We start from the raw sequence: 14,619 nt of genomic DNA on the forward strand, positions 1-14,619 counted from the left end.
GCCATTGGATGTTGGAAGCTCCCTGATACCTTCCTGAGAGTGGTTCCAGGAGGTCAGTGTGAAGGAAGGCTGATTTTAATGGACTTGGAAGTGAATGGAAGTCAGTGAATGTCATGGAAGGCAAGTCCTTTAACAAGTTGGGAAGAGAAAAATATGAGAGATGGGATGACACTGAAGTGAGAAAGATCTAAGTATGGAGCCAGTGAAGAAGGGGAGGCTAAAGGTGCAGGAAAAGAGGGGACAATTTATAGAACAACAAGAGCAAAGATGGAATTAGAGAGTTGAAAAAGGACAAGTGGAAGGTTTTGACAATGGAGTAGGGAGCCCAATTGAGGAAAGACCATTAATTTTAGTATATTTGATCAATGTAGTTGCATGATTTTCCTCCTGCTTGGCAATCTAGCATAGAAATAGAGAGGGTGGGGCCCTGCATTGATAGAGTGATGGAGTTTCACCAGCTGGTTGCAGGGCACAAGAAAGGCGCAAGGGAATTAAGGATGTTGGTTAAAGAATGGCTTAGAAAGTCCATGTGGGGTAAAAGCACCAGCGGGATGAAAAATGGGCACAAATGATCCCAAAGACTGGGAGAAAAAGGACAGGCTGAAGGGGGAAGAGTGCTGATAAGGCCAATCTGAAATAAAGTCTTGAGAAGATGGGATCGTTAGATCAGAGTAGAGAATACTAGACATTATGACTTCAGAGGGAGGAAGATCCCAGGGATGAGGAAATAAAGGAAGTGGCTCAGGGAATAGTTAGTGAAAGGTCAATGAATTGCAGGCAAAGGTGTTGCAGGGTCTGCTGCAGGGATGATGAGGCTGGAATAGATGACTTCCATGGCCTCCTCTGGGTCTGTGATAGAATGTGCTGGAAGGTGTCAGCCAGCATTTTCAGCGCTTGAGGTATACCTCCACCTACTCTGAACATCTCACCCAGATGTCACACAATCACTGTGAACTCAACTAGATAAAAAATTGATTTCATTGTGTTGTCCCTGAAGCCTGCTTCCCTTCCTGGGCTCCCTCTCCCAATTAATGGTCCACCACCTATTCAATAACTCAAGTCAGAAATCTCCCCAATACAAGCCTCATCATTTCTGTCTTTGATATATCTCATATTCCAGTGCTCTCCTCTTTGTATCTCCCCAATACTATTACCACTTCACCCTCATGGGCCTCTGCTCTATTACAGTAACTGCAGCCTGCCTGGTTTTCCTACCATGGAAAGCTGCCCCCACTCCATTCATTCTGCCTTCAAGGTGCTCCTACAGTGATTCCCTTAAACCGTTACTCAGAGCATGCCATTTTTCTGCTCAACAACAGAAGTTCGAACCCTTAACCAAGTATTCAAGGCCCTTCAATATCTGCCTCCAACCTCATTTCCAGCTTCATTGTCTGTATCTTCTATCCACACATCTTCAACTTCCAGCCAAAGGAGTCTATCTCCTGTCTGCAGCTTCTGAGTGTTCTAACTCTTTTTCTTTCTTTGGGCTATTGCTTCTGCCTAGAAAGTCTTCTGCCTCCCCCAATATGCCCTTTAAAATCCCACCCCTTGTTTAGGACCAGTTCAAATGTCACCCCTTCCATTAATCTAATCTCCCTTTGCCTCTCTCCAACTAAAAGTAATATACTCCTTTTGTAAACTCTCAAAGGACTTTAATGAAACTTCACACAGTTATAGCCTTTTTTCTGGGCTTCTGGTCAATGCCATGCACATCTGACCTCCCCTGTTATGCTGGGAGCAATTGGGAGTAGCAGTCAAGTCTTCATGTTTTTCCACATTGCTTCTTTTGAGGTAATGGGGGGCCTATAGTTAGAGTCAAGTGGGAATCTCAGTTTCACCACTTGGAAGCTGTGTGACTTGAGTAAGTTTCTGAACCACTCTGAGTTTTAGTTTCCTCAACTCTGAAACAGGGATAATGATACCAACCTCCCAGCATTGCTGTGAGAATTAAATGAGGCAGCAAAGGCAAAGCAATGACACTTGCCTGGCATGTTGTAGGTGTTAAACAAACACCTCCTTTCCCTATAAAGTCATAGTTTTGACTATGTGAAAAAAGAAATGGAATGAAAGGAATCAGTTGTTACCCATGATTCTCTTTTGGAGAGGACCTGTGATATGGTTTGGATCTGTGTCCCCACCCAGACCTCACATTGATATGCAATCCCCAGTGCTGGAGGTGGGACCCAGTGGTGGGTGATTGGATAATGGGGGCAGTTTCTCCTGGTTTAACACATCCCCCTAGTGCTGTTCTTGTGATAGAGTTCTCAGGAGATCTGGTGATTTAAAAGTGTATGGTACCCCCCACCCTGGCTTTTCCTTTTGCTCCAGCCACGTGAGACACGCCTGCTTCCTCTTCCCCTTCCACCATGGCTGAAAGTTTCCTGAGGCCTCCCGAGAAGCTGCAATGCTTCCTGTACAGCCTGCAGAACCGTGAACCAATTAAACCTCTTTTCTTTATAAATTACCCAGTCTCAGGTAGCTTTTATAGCAATATAAGAAGAGACTAATACAACCTGTTTACTGGGCAAGAAGGGAAAGAAGCAAGGGGGTAGGACCAAAGATTTCTCCTCTTTTACTTCCAGGATTTTCTTTAATGAACATCTCTTATGTTTTAACTTAGAAAGCATTTCTGTAAGTGTGTGTATACACGTAAGTACATACATATAAGTATTTACACACATAAAACACTTGTAAGTTTATAAATATAAACATTTATATGTATGTAAATATGTATACACATACTTATATATGTATATAAGTGTTTATATATAAGTGTATATATGTGTGGGTAGACATATATACACATATGTATATACACACATACTTATTTTATATTAGAAAAGCCTTTATTCACTGACCACTCCAGAAATGTTTTTGGGCTTGCTCCTGAGTTTGCATCTGAAGACCACCAGCTAAGGCTGCTTTAAAATGATCATCTCTCTGAACAGTCCCGAAGTTACCCAGATCCTCTATGGAGATCCTGCTCTCCCCTCATTTTCACATTCAATTTCCTTTCATTTGTCTCTAGGGCAACTTCTGCAATGAGAAGTTTTAATTGTTTAATCCTCCACCAGGACTGGAAAGGGCACACAGAGCATGTTTAATAATTGGTTTCCCTGTTGGAGTGGGTGATGGACGAGATGCATTCATGTGCTATTTCTTCCCCAGATATGTTGCTGCCATTCTCCTTGAGGTTGAGAGAACCATCATGCTGAGGATCCTGAGATATGCAGGGGCCACTCGAAAGCCCTAGAGAATGAGAGGTGCTGGGCAGGGATGGGGGCTAATGTGAGTCTGAGGTGGGATGTAGCTGAAAGAACACTGGGTGAAGAGACAGCCCCATCTGTGTTTGGTCCCAGTTCTGCTGTGTCCTTACTTTGTGACCTCAGGCAAATGTCTTATCTTTCCGGCCCTCAGTTGGTCATTGGGAACATGAGAGCACAAACACCTATCTCCTAAGCCTCTTGGAGGGCTAAGCAAAGGTCATTAAAGACCCCAGCCACAGTCTCTATGCATGAAGTAAAGGCTCGATAGATGAAATCCCGGAACCCAAGGTTCCTCATCTGACTGGAGAATATGGCTTTTCAGAGAATGCTGATGTTCACGTGACATTCAATTTCAGGGCAAGCACCTACTAGGCAGGTCCAGATAATACAGACACATCTGCCTCTGTCCTCAGGACATGACAATGTAGTGTAGCTTGGGAAAGGATGAGGAGATACTGTTAGTCCTCAAGTCCAGAAGAGTTGGCTGGGCCAAGCAGGGTCCTAGGGAGTGCATCTCAAAGGCTGCAGAAGACTCCAGAAAGCAGCAGGAACAACCCATCCCCAAGATCTGACACCAGAGGCATAGCCTTTGTTCCTGAATATTGACACCCTTCTTTCACAGATGAAGAAACAGAGGCCCAGGAAGGTTCAAGTGTCCCATCCAAAGACACAGGTTCTGCCTGACATAGGGAACTCAACAGCCACTTCTTGTATAAGTTAGTAAACAGGTGATGATGCTCTTACTGCCGACTGGTGACCTCAGAAGGTTTCTGATCCTCCCCACCCTTCCACAATCCATTCTTCCTACTTGATCGCATCATTGTCCTGAGGAGCTGCCCTCATTCCTGCATGCCCTGGTGCAAACACCTTTAATGGACTTCCATAGCACATGCAAGTCCTAGGGACAAAATCCAGGGCTCTGCAAAGCCTAACTTCAACTCACCTGCCTAACGTTACCTCTGATTACAAAGTTCTTCTTGGTCGTCTCCTCCCAAGCACCCTAGGCTCTGGATTGCTATAACCTTTCATCTCACAATCCTTGTCGTTTCCTTCCTCCATGCCTTTGTTTATCTTAGTCCTTTTCCTCACCCTTTCCTTTGTTTCACAAGCTCCTCTTCATCACCTCTTGCCTTTGAAGTTCTAGTTAAATGTGACCTCCTTGGAAGGAACCATGTCCTGTGCTCACAAGGCACTGCCTGTCCCTCTGGAGTTGCCCCGTCACACCTTGCCATGGAGTGGAGCCATTTGTGTTCATTACCCACTCATGAGTGAGCTCCTCAAGAATGGGAGAATGAGGCTGATATGCCTCTGTGACCCCAACTCCCACCCAGGGTTTGGCATGGAGGAGGTACCCAGTGTGCACTTACTGAATAAATAAATAAGTGAGCATAGTTCCTATTAACCTACCAGGAGCTTGGGGTAAACAGGGCATGGTGGGGTGGGATGGGGTGGGGTGGTTGACTGGGGGAATTGAGAACATATGAGTTGCTGAGAGGAATGGGGAACAAAGGCAGGGAAGGAGGCTGGGCTCAGACAAGGAGCTATGGTGAGAAACTGGACCAGCCTGGGGTTGTGTGCCATAGGTGCCATGGTGGAGGCGGTGGGTAGACATCATAATGCCTGTTAGCATGTAATGGATTCCTATGATGTGCCCAGACTTGTATTGGATTCATCCCATGCCTTCCTTCATTTGCTCCTTATAATAACCCTACAAAGCATGTTTCATTATCCCCATCAGTTATTATTATTCGTATTTTTCAGACAAATAATTAAAGACTAAGTTGGGTGTGGTGGCACGCACCTGTAGTCTCAGCTACTTGGGAGGCTGAGGCAGGAGAATCACATGAACCTGGGAGGTGGGGGTTGCAGTGAGCCAAGACTGCGCCACTGCACTCCAGCCTGGCCACACAGAGAGACTCTGTCTCAAAAAAAAAAAAAGAATTCAAGACTAAGAAGAGTGAAGTATGAAGTAATTCACCCACAGACACCCAGCTAGTGAGTGGCAGACCTGGAAGTGAAACTAGTTCTATTTGGTATCAGAATCTATGCTTTCAGCCACCTTACCACATTCATGTGACATCCGACAAAGTGGTGCCTTCACCTGCTACTAAGTCTTGCTAGGGCTAGTTCCAGAGCCAAGACTACAAAGTGGACAATGATCAATGAAGTGCTAAGTGAACAGGTGTCACGTAAATAGCTTGGATCTCTATGTGCATGTGTGCATTGTATATGTTTACTAAAGATCTTGTTACAGTGTTTTTAGGCATGGCTCACTTTATAAAGGTTGTCACAGTTGGCCAAGCTGTCTCGTATTCATTACTCATTTGATACTCACACCTGCTCGATGATGCTGGTATCATTAGTCTCCATAATGATTCTCCCATCATTTCACAGATGGAGTTCAGAAAGATCAGGTGGCAGATCCACAGTCACACTCTAGTTAATTGATAAGACTGAGAATTCAATGCATGCCCATTGCCTTCTCTTCCAAGTCTTGGGGTATTTGAGTGTAATTCAGTAATGACAACCCCTTCTCTGTCCAAAAGGGGTCAATGGAACATCAAGCTGTCACAAAGCCTAGGTTGGAGGGCATGGCTTATATCCTTGGGTAAGTAGGCTTACTAAACTTAAACCCTAAAGTTGGACTGGCTTAACTTCCCAGTCCCAGCAGCTGGAGTGTGACAGGACACTGGGTCTATATGGAGAGGGGTCTGCCCAGATTAGCTTTAGGACGTGGAGAAGCAGAGAACTCATGTTCCCACAAACAGGTTCACTCTCAAGATAAAGACAAGGAACCAACCTCAGCCTGCCTGCTTTACTTTTTCATATTTGCCAATCAAATAAGTCACCTCAGCCCCCAGAGAGATTTAATAAAGGAGCAGAGAAAGACTTCTAATAAAATTCCCTCCACATGGAAGGAAACAGAAGCCATTGGGAGTTACGTTAATCATACTCATTTCTTAACAGCGTGAATATCAAGAGTTAGAAATAAGAGTTCCTGGCTGGGTGTGGTGGCTCACTCCTGTAATCCTAGCACTTTGGGAGACCGAGGCAGGTGGATTGCCTGAGCTCAGGAGTTCGAGACCAGCCTAGGCAACACAGTGAAACCCCATCTCTACTAAAATACAAAAAAATAGCCAGGTGTGGCAGCATGCACCTGTAATCCCAGCTACTCGGAAGGCTAAGGCAGGAGAATTGCTTGAACAAGGGAGCCAGAGGTTGCAGTGAGCCAAGATTACTCCACTGCACTCCAGCCTGGGTGACAGAGTGAGACTCTGTCTCCAAAAAAAAAAAAAGAAAAAAAAAAGAAACAGAAATAAGAGTTCCCATGTGACAGCAAGAATCACTGAAAATGCTGGACCCACTGTCAATGCTGTATTGTTGCAAAGAAAATGTTTTTCTTGCCTAACTTTAAAGTCACACATCCCTGGGAATTTCCAACTAGAACACAGCTGGCAAAGTGGACACCCTCTCCCTGCACCCTGGTTGAAAATGACCTCCTTTACATTTCCTCACTGAGAATATGCCCAGTGAGGACTGTGGCAGCAGAGTCAGGGAGAATTTTCTAGCTGATTAGGGTTAGAAAATGGAGACAAGGGCTCTCTTGTAATCAGCAGGAAGCTATGATAGAAAAGAATGCCTTTTAAATTTGAAGTGCAAAACTAGAAAATAGAAAATTATTAGGGGGGTATGATGTGAAGTTTCACATCAAACCTGCCTGAAGTTTCAGGACTCTTTTCAAGACTGTCTGTTTTGAAGATAAGATTTGAAATAATGTAGGAAGGTACAGTCTAGACTGATGGGTTCAGGATATACTAACCCAAAATATGGCACCTTGGTGTTTGAGAAAATGGCCGAAGCAGGAAGGTCATTCTCACCATCCTCCTCCCTTTCCCACTGAAGCAGGTCTCCTTTGAGAGGCCCCTCCCTGTACCGGAAGGAAGGAACATTCTTACCTTTGAAGACACAGGGTCACAGAGAAGAATCTGAACAGGACTTGCTAAGTTCTTCCAGTTTGTCACCATTTGCTCATACCGTCTTTGTCCAATTATATTTCTCCAAAGCTATCAAGTCTTCATCAAACTTAGCATAAAAATTGTAAAACCTTACACATTTCTTCAGTTCTTCCTTTTCCTTAGGAAGCCTCCCATGTCACCTAAAACTTAAATGAAATAAATCTGTATGCTTTTCTCTTGTTAATCTGTCTTTGTGAGGCCTCGGTCACGAATTTAGTGATAGATGAATTTAGTGATAGATTCTTCCTCCCTTACAGTGCCTAGAAATGCATTAGGTTAAATTTAATAATAATTGTTTGGAAATGCCACAGTGTCCCTGGGTATTTATCCCTTTTTTAAAAAATCAGCTTTATGGAGGCATAATTTACATACAATAAAATTTACCAATTTTAAGTGTATAATTTATAAATTTTGACAAGCGTATGCAGTCATGTAATCACTAGTAATAATTATTGATTAGAAAAATATCAAATTCTTTCTATAGTGTTTGTCTTTTATAAAGCTTCATGAGGTCATTCAGCATTTTCTAAGACTTACCAGATTTAACTAATTTTATAGAAAATTCTACTTTTGATTAAGGACAGGAGTGATTAAAAATCTTCCTTCCATCAGCGTGCACTTTTTTTTTTTTTTTTTTGAGACAGAATCTCACCCTGTCAACCAGGCTGGAGTGTAGTGACCTTGGTTCACGGCAATCTCCACCTCCTGGGTTCAAACGATTCTCCTGCCTCGGCCTATCGAATAGCTGGGATTACAGGTGCCTGCCAACATGCCCAGCTAATTTTTATATTTTAGTAGAGATGGGGTTTCACCATGTTGGCCAGGCTGGTCTCGAACTCCTGACCTTGTGATCTGCCTTCCTTGGCCTCCAAAAATGCTGGGATTACAGGCGTGATGCACTTTTAAATTGAAGCCATGCAGTAGGGCAGCCCAGCCTGCTGCAAGGGAAAGTTCCTCAAAGGGGGAGAAAAAACATTGGCTTGATAGCAAAGATTATAAACCTAAATTAATGAAATAGCTAGAAATAGTTGAGCAGAGGTTGGTGGCATTGAGGAATGCTGCTGCCCACACTGCACACACACCCTCTCAGGATGGCTCACACACTCCTCCCAGCGCACATTTACATAACACTTCACCATTAGAAAGTGCTTTCACAACCATTTTACAGTTTAGAAAGTGCTATCACATCCATTAACTTATTTAATCTCTTCCTGCTTGCCCTGAAACTAAACAGGTACTGAAATGAATTTACCCAGAGCTGGATCATAAAAATACTCATCTCTGTTTGCCTGCATCTCCCTTGCCAGGCATGGGGCTCTCTTAATGGCAAGGTGGATGGCTCCACTGCCATCAGGCTGGAAATGAATCGGGACTATTCATCATTTCTTGCGTTCTGTCCCCACCAAACACTGGGTGCCAGGGGCTAATGAACCAGGGAGTCTGATCCAACTGTAATTTGGAGCTCTGGGCTCTGCAGCCAAGTCCCCGCTGCTCTGGCCGAGATTTGGGGGAGTATCAAAGGGCGATGCAGAAGGAGGATCCAGAGTGAGTTTCGAGAAAAAAATCTTCGCATTCTTCTTCTAAAGCCTAACTGTGGGGGTAAGGGAGAGTCCTTGAGTGACTAAGAGCTGAAGATCTCCATCTTCAGAGGACATGCTCTGCAAGCCTAGGACATGCACAGAGATGAGACAGGGGATGAATTATGCCAAACCTCATGGCAACTCCCAAGTAAAACCAGGGGAAACCAGGTTACCGTGTACATCAAGGTCACCCAGGGGGATGACTTAGGAGTCAGAGAGCATGAATCCTACCGCCCACTGTGGTGTCAAGTTGCTGTTCACCCTTGAACAAGCCTTTTGCCTTCTCTGGTCTTCAATTATTTTATTTGTAAAAGGAGGAAAGTTGACGATTTGATTTCTGTGTGTCTTCTAGAACTGAAATTACAGGGCTCCGTGGAAGGTGAGCTAAGAGAGGAGATATGGAAGAGTGGTTTGAACAGTGGGCTGAAGAAGACGGAAGCTTCTGTGTGTGCACTGTGGGTACAGGAATCTCAGTACCACAATCTTCTTTTCACCTCCTGATGACTCTAATCAAACCCCCTCTCTCCTCTTACCCTGTCTCGGTGTGTGTGTGTGTGTGTGTGTGTGTGTGTGTGTGTGTATGTGTGTTCAGCCTCCCTAAGAGCCTCTTGGATGCTTCAAATGTAGAACCCTGAGAGATTGCCCCCGTTTTCAACAAGACAAGTCAGTATACATGGCAAAGGCTTTGGAGCAAGCAGATATTGATTCAAATACTCCATCCTCACTAGCTGCGCATTCCCCACTACCTCTCTCTTCTGATCCATTCCTGCAAGGAGGGATATGGCTGCCTCTCTTGCAGGGCTGTTGAGAAGATGACATAAGATGGATAGGAAAACCACCTAACACACAGAAGCCCCTTAATGGGTGACAGTTATTATTAAATAATAATAACATTTAAGTAGTCAGAGAATCAAGACCCTGACATTGTCCCTCCGTTGTCCCCATTGTGGACATGTAGCTTGACCATTTGTCCTAGAAGCTCTTCCTCCCCATCTCTCTGCAAAGGGGAACAGGCTTGGAGGAGAAGCCTGGGAGTCATGTCCCAGACACATGCTTACCAGCTGAGAGAGAGTGAGTCCCCTGAGCCAGTATTTCTTGTGTTTGTGTATTCCCTCGTTCACTTGGCAGGCATTTGTTGGGCACTGACTGTGTGCTGGAGGGGTGCTTGTAAGCCCCAACGTTATAACAAGGATGTGCAGCCCCATCTCTACCAGCCTCAAGGGTTGACATGAGGCTCTGAGGAGATGATGTCTGGGAAGCACGTGGTGGGATTGAAGGAGTATTTTGAGCATTGTGCATTATTAGTATTAATAAAGTTATTACTATAATGATATACAAGGCAAGGTATAATACAGGTAGATGAGGCAGGAACGGCCAGAGACCATGCTGGGAGGGGCTTATTTAGGGATCCAGCTCCATGCACCAGTAGGACTCCCAGCTGGGGAGGAATCAGGCAGTAGGTTTGTGCCCCTGGAAGGGCAGGAACAAGCCCTGATATTGCACATCCCCCATGCTCAGTGGCCAACTAGGTGCCAGGCACAAGAGGGTTCCCAGAAAGGATGGAAGGGAGAGATGGGTGTGGCAGCTGTTTCAGCTGAACAGCATAAATAGAGGGATGCGGGCAGGAATGCTCTACGCATGTTTGGAGGAACGGACTCCCCTGTGGTCTGAAGGAGTCTGGATGTCCAGGAGTTCCTAAGGGATCGTGTCATTTTCAGAAACAGGATCTTCCACATCCCGGCCACTGTGAGGCCTGTAAAGTGCCCGTTCACCGCAAGTGTCCAGTGTTCAGCAGTTTGATCCGAGGTGCAGTTTGAAGTGGTTGCAATGCATGCTTCCTGCTAATTGTCCAGCTCTGTTACACCATGGACTCTCAGTCAGTAAGACACTACAGCTAACGAAATTGCCTATCTGAACACTTAGGAAAAAATAATAACACAGAATTGCAATCATTTACTATATTTCAGGATTGTTCTAAGCCTTTTATTATATATTAGTCTATCATCACACCCATTTTCCAGATAAGGACATGGTGGCAAGCAGAGGTTAAGTGAATTGTCCAAAATCACACAGCTAGTAAGTGTCAGAGGTAGGATCTGAACCTAGGCACCTGGATTCCAAAGGCCGTCATTTTAACTGCTACAACATATTACCCCGGACAAAATAGACATGGTTCCATTTGAGTTTACAGACTAATGGTGGAGAGGTTCTGAGATTCAAAATCAATTGACAAACAAAATCAATTTTAAAGAAGACAAGTGTTGAGACAGGGATTAGTCTGAGAGACCCTTTTTAGATAGGGTGGTCAGAGGAGAACTCTTTGAGGAGGAAGTATCTGAGTGAAGCGTGAGAAGGGGCCTTGGAAGAGTGTCCAAGGGGGAGGGACAGCCTGAGGCAGTGGAAAGCTTGGTGTGTGAGAGGAGTCAACAGAAGGCTGACTATGGGGTGCGGTGAGTGAAGAGGGTAAGGAACACAAAGTGGGAGTGGCTCTGATCTGACAAGGCTGCCAATTCTCAATCAGCAGCTGATTAGAAGTCATGAACTAGGAGAGGGAAATTTCAACACAGGGAATTAGCTCACAGCAGGTAGTAATGGGGGTGAAGCTGATGTCAGGGGAAACCCAACCAGCTACATAAAGCACACACAGACACAAGCCACAAAGCAGCCCCTTACAGAAATGACTGATTCTTGGGCTAGAAAAGGAGGATGCAAGATGAGCCTGGAGCATCTTAGCATCCTGCAGCGTCAGAGAGCAAGGAAGTGTGCAAAAGGAAACCCACAGTGATGAGGGTGTGTCAAAGGGAGGCAGGAGCCAACTGAAGGAGCTCCCAGTGGTCAATGCTCAAACAATTTGAGCAACGTGATAAATAAAGAAGTATTAAATTATAATCCAAATTATAGAATAACTTCCCATGAGCCCATACTGATATAAATATGTGACTGAATAAATAAATGAATGATACATCACAGGCACATCTCACATGCAGCATTTCAAATAATTTATACAGATGTTCTGCCTTTAACAAGGTAGAGCATGGCTGACTCTGAGAACACTGCCTAGGAGTAGGAGTTAGCCCTGCTCTGCAAGGAGCAGCAAAAATAAAAAAAAAAAAAAAGGCCGGGTGCGGTGGCTCACACCTGTAATCCCAGCACTTTCAGAGGCTGAGGCGGACAGATCATGAGGTCAGGAGATTGAGACCATCCTGGCTAACACAGTGAAACCCTGTCTTTACTAAAAATACAAAAGATTAGCTGGGTGTGGTGGCACGCATCTGTAGTCCCAGCTACTTGGGAGGCTGAGGCAAGAGAATTGCTTGAACCCAGGAGGCGGAGGTTGCAGTGAGCCGAGATTGTGCCACAGCACTCCAGCCTGGGCAACACAGTGAGACTCCATCTCGAAAAGAAAAAAAAAAAAAAGGTAGAACATAACTCTCCAACTCCCCACTCCTTAAGTGTGGGCTGCGCATAGTGACTTCCTTCCAAAGAGCATAGCATGGACGGGGGAGGCAGGAAAGAGTAATTTACAATTGAGAAATCTAACAAGCACTACCATTGCCCGGTGGCCAAGATCAGCATCCAGAGTGATGCGTAGTGAGAACAGCATGCAGCCTCCCTTGGTATGATGTGAGGACCCTTGTGATCTTCCCAAAACCTCATAACCCCAGTCTAATCATGAGAAAAATATCAGAAAAATCCCAGTTGAGGGACAGTCTACAGAATACCTGAGAGTAGGCTGGGTGTGGTGGCTCATGTGTTTAATCCCAGCACTTTGGGTGGCCAAGGTGGGCAGATCACCTGAGACTGGGAGTTTGAGACCAGCCTGACCAACATGGAGAAACCCCGTCTCTACTAAAAATACAAAAAATTAGCCAGGCATGGTGGCACCTGCCTGTAATCTCAGCTACTCAGGAGGCTGAGGTAGGAGAATCGCTTGAACTTGGGAGGTGGAGGTTGCGGTGAGCCAAGATCGTGCCATTGCACTCCAGCCTGGGCAACAAGAGTGAAATTCCATCTAAAAAAAAACAAAAAGCAAAAAACAAAAAACCTGAGAGTAATCCTCAAAACTGTCAAGGTCATCAAAAACAAGGAAAGTCAGGGAAACCATCACAGCCGAGAGGACCCTAAGGGGACGTGACAACTAAAGCCATGGGTCATCCTGGATGGAATCTTGGAACTGGAAATAAAAAAAAACCCACAACAGGTTAAAAACTAAGGAAATCTGAACAAAGTATGGATGTTAATAAATAATAAGTTATCACTGTTGGTTCATTAACTGTGACAAATGTACCATACTAATGTAAGATGCTAAGAATAGGAAAAACTGGGTGTGGAGGATATGGGAACTCTGTACTATCTTCACATTTTTTTCCTTTATATCTAATGCTATTCTAAAATTAAAAGTTTACTTTAAAAATTCCACTGACTGGGTTCATTCAGTGGAGAGACAAACGGTTCTGTACTCTTTCTCAGAATCTATGTGTCTCCTTGTATTCTAAAATAACACATATTCATTTTGAAGTTTATGATTTTGAAAAAGTGACACTTTCAGACTATTTCGTTTCAGAGAGCAGGGATGCATGTAATGCATTTAGAATGATGCTGAAGACTTCTTTAGCTCTCACAATGGTTGACAAGTCATTGGTGCTTAGTGATAATGTTGGTGTCTCTGTTCCTCCAGCTACAACAAAAATACTTTAGACTAGGTTATTTATATAGAGAGCTGAATTTTATTTCTCACAGTTCCTGAGGTTGGGAAGTCCAAGGTCAAGGCACCAGCAAATTCAGCGTCTGGTGAAGGCTCTCTCTTTGCTTCCAAGATGGCGGTTCTTACCGCATCTTCACATGGCAGGAACGGTGAAAAAGGGCTGCTTCCCTCACACTAGTACAGGGAGTTCTCTTTATACAGGCACCAGTCCCATTGATAAGAGTGGAGCTGTCGTGGCCCAATCACCTCTTAAAGGCCTCACGTTTTTTTTTTTTTTTTTTTTTTTGAGACGGAGTCTTGCTCAGTCGCCCAGGCTGGAGTGCGGTGGCGCAATCTCGGCTCACTGCAAGCTCCGCCTCCCGGGTTCATGCCATTCTCCTGCCTCTTGCTCATTCGCCCAGGCTGGAGTGTGGTGGCGCAATCTCGGCCCACTGCAAGCTCCGCCTCTCGGGTTCACGCCATTCTCCTGCCTCTTGCCCAGTCGCCCAGGCTGGAGTGCGGTGGCGCAATCTCGGCCCACTGCAAGCTCCGCCTCCCGGGTTCATGCCATTCTCCTGCCTCAGCCTCCCAAGTAGCTGGGACTACAAGGCCTCACTTTTTAATATTATTGCATTAGAGATTGTTTCAACATGAATTTGGAAGGGACACATTCAAACGATAGCAACTGGCTTAGCATTGAAAGCACAGGCTTGGCCTTTAGACAGACCTGGGTTTAAATCTCATCTACCAGCTGTGGCTTTGGATAAGTCCACGCAATCTCTCAGGGCCTTAATTTCTCCACCAGCAAAACGGGAATAAAGTATCTGCTTTGCATTCAATACTTTCCTGAGGATTAAAGGAAATGCAATACATGAAGCACCTTGCAAAAGCTGCAAGGTTCTTGGTCCCTCGTATGCGCTACATAAATGACAACTTCCAAGAAAGTCATGTTCAAGTCAGCACCCTGCCTTGGATACGATTGGAGTTGTCTGAGTTACTTAAAATTTGCCAGCGCACAAATCACCCAAGGATCTGGATAAAAGGCAGAGTCTGGTTCAACAGGTTGAGGGGGT

This window comes from Rhinopithecus bieti, unplaced genomic scaffold (assembly GCF_001698545.2).
Source record: "Rhinopithecus bieti isolate Rb0 unplaced genomic scaffold, ASM169854v2 scaffold_41913, whole genome shotgun sequence".
In the NCBI taxonomy this organism is placed as follows: Eukaryota; Metazoa; Chordata; class Mammalia; order Primates; family Cercopithecidae; genus Rhinopithecus; species Rhinopithecus bieti.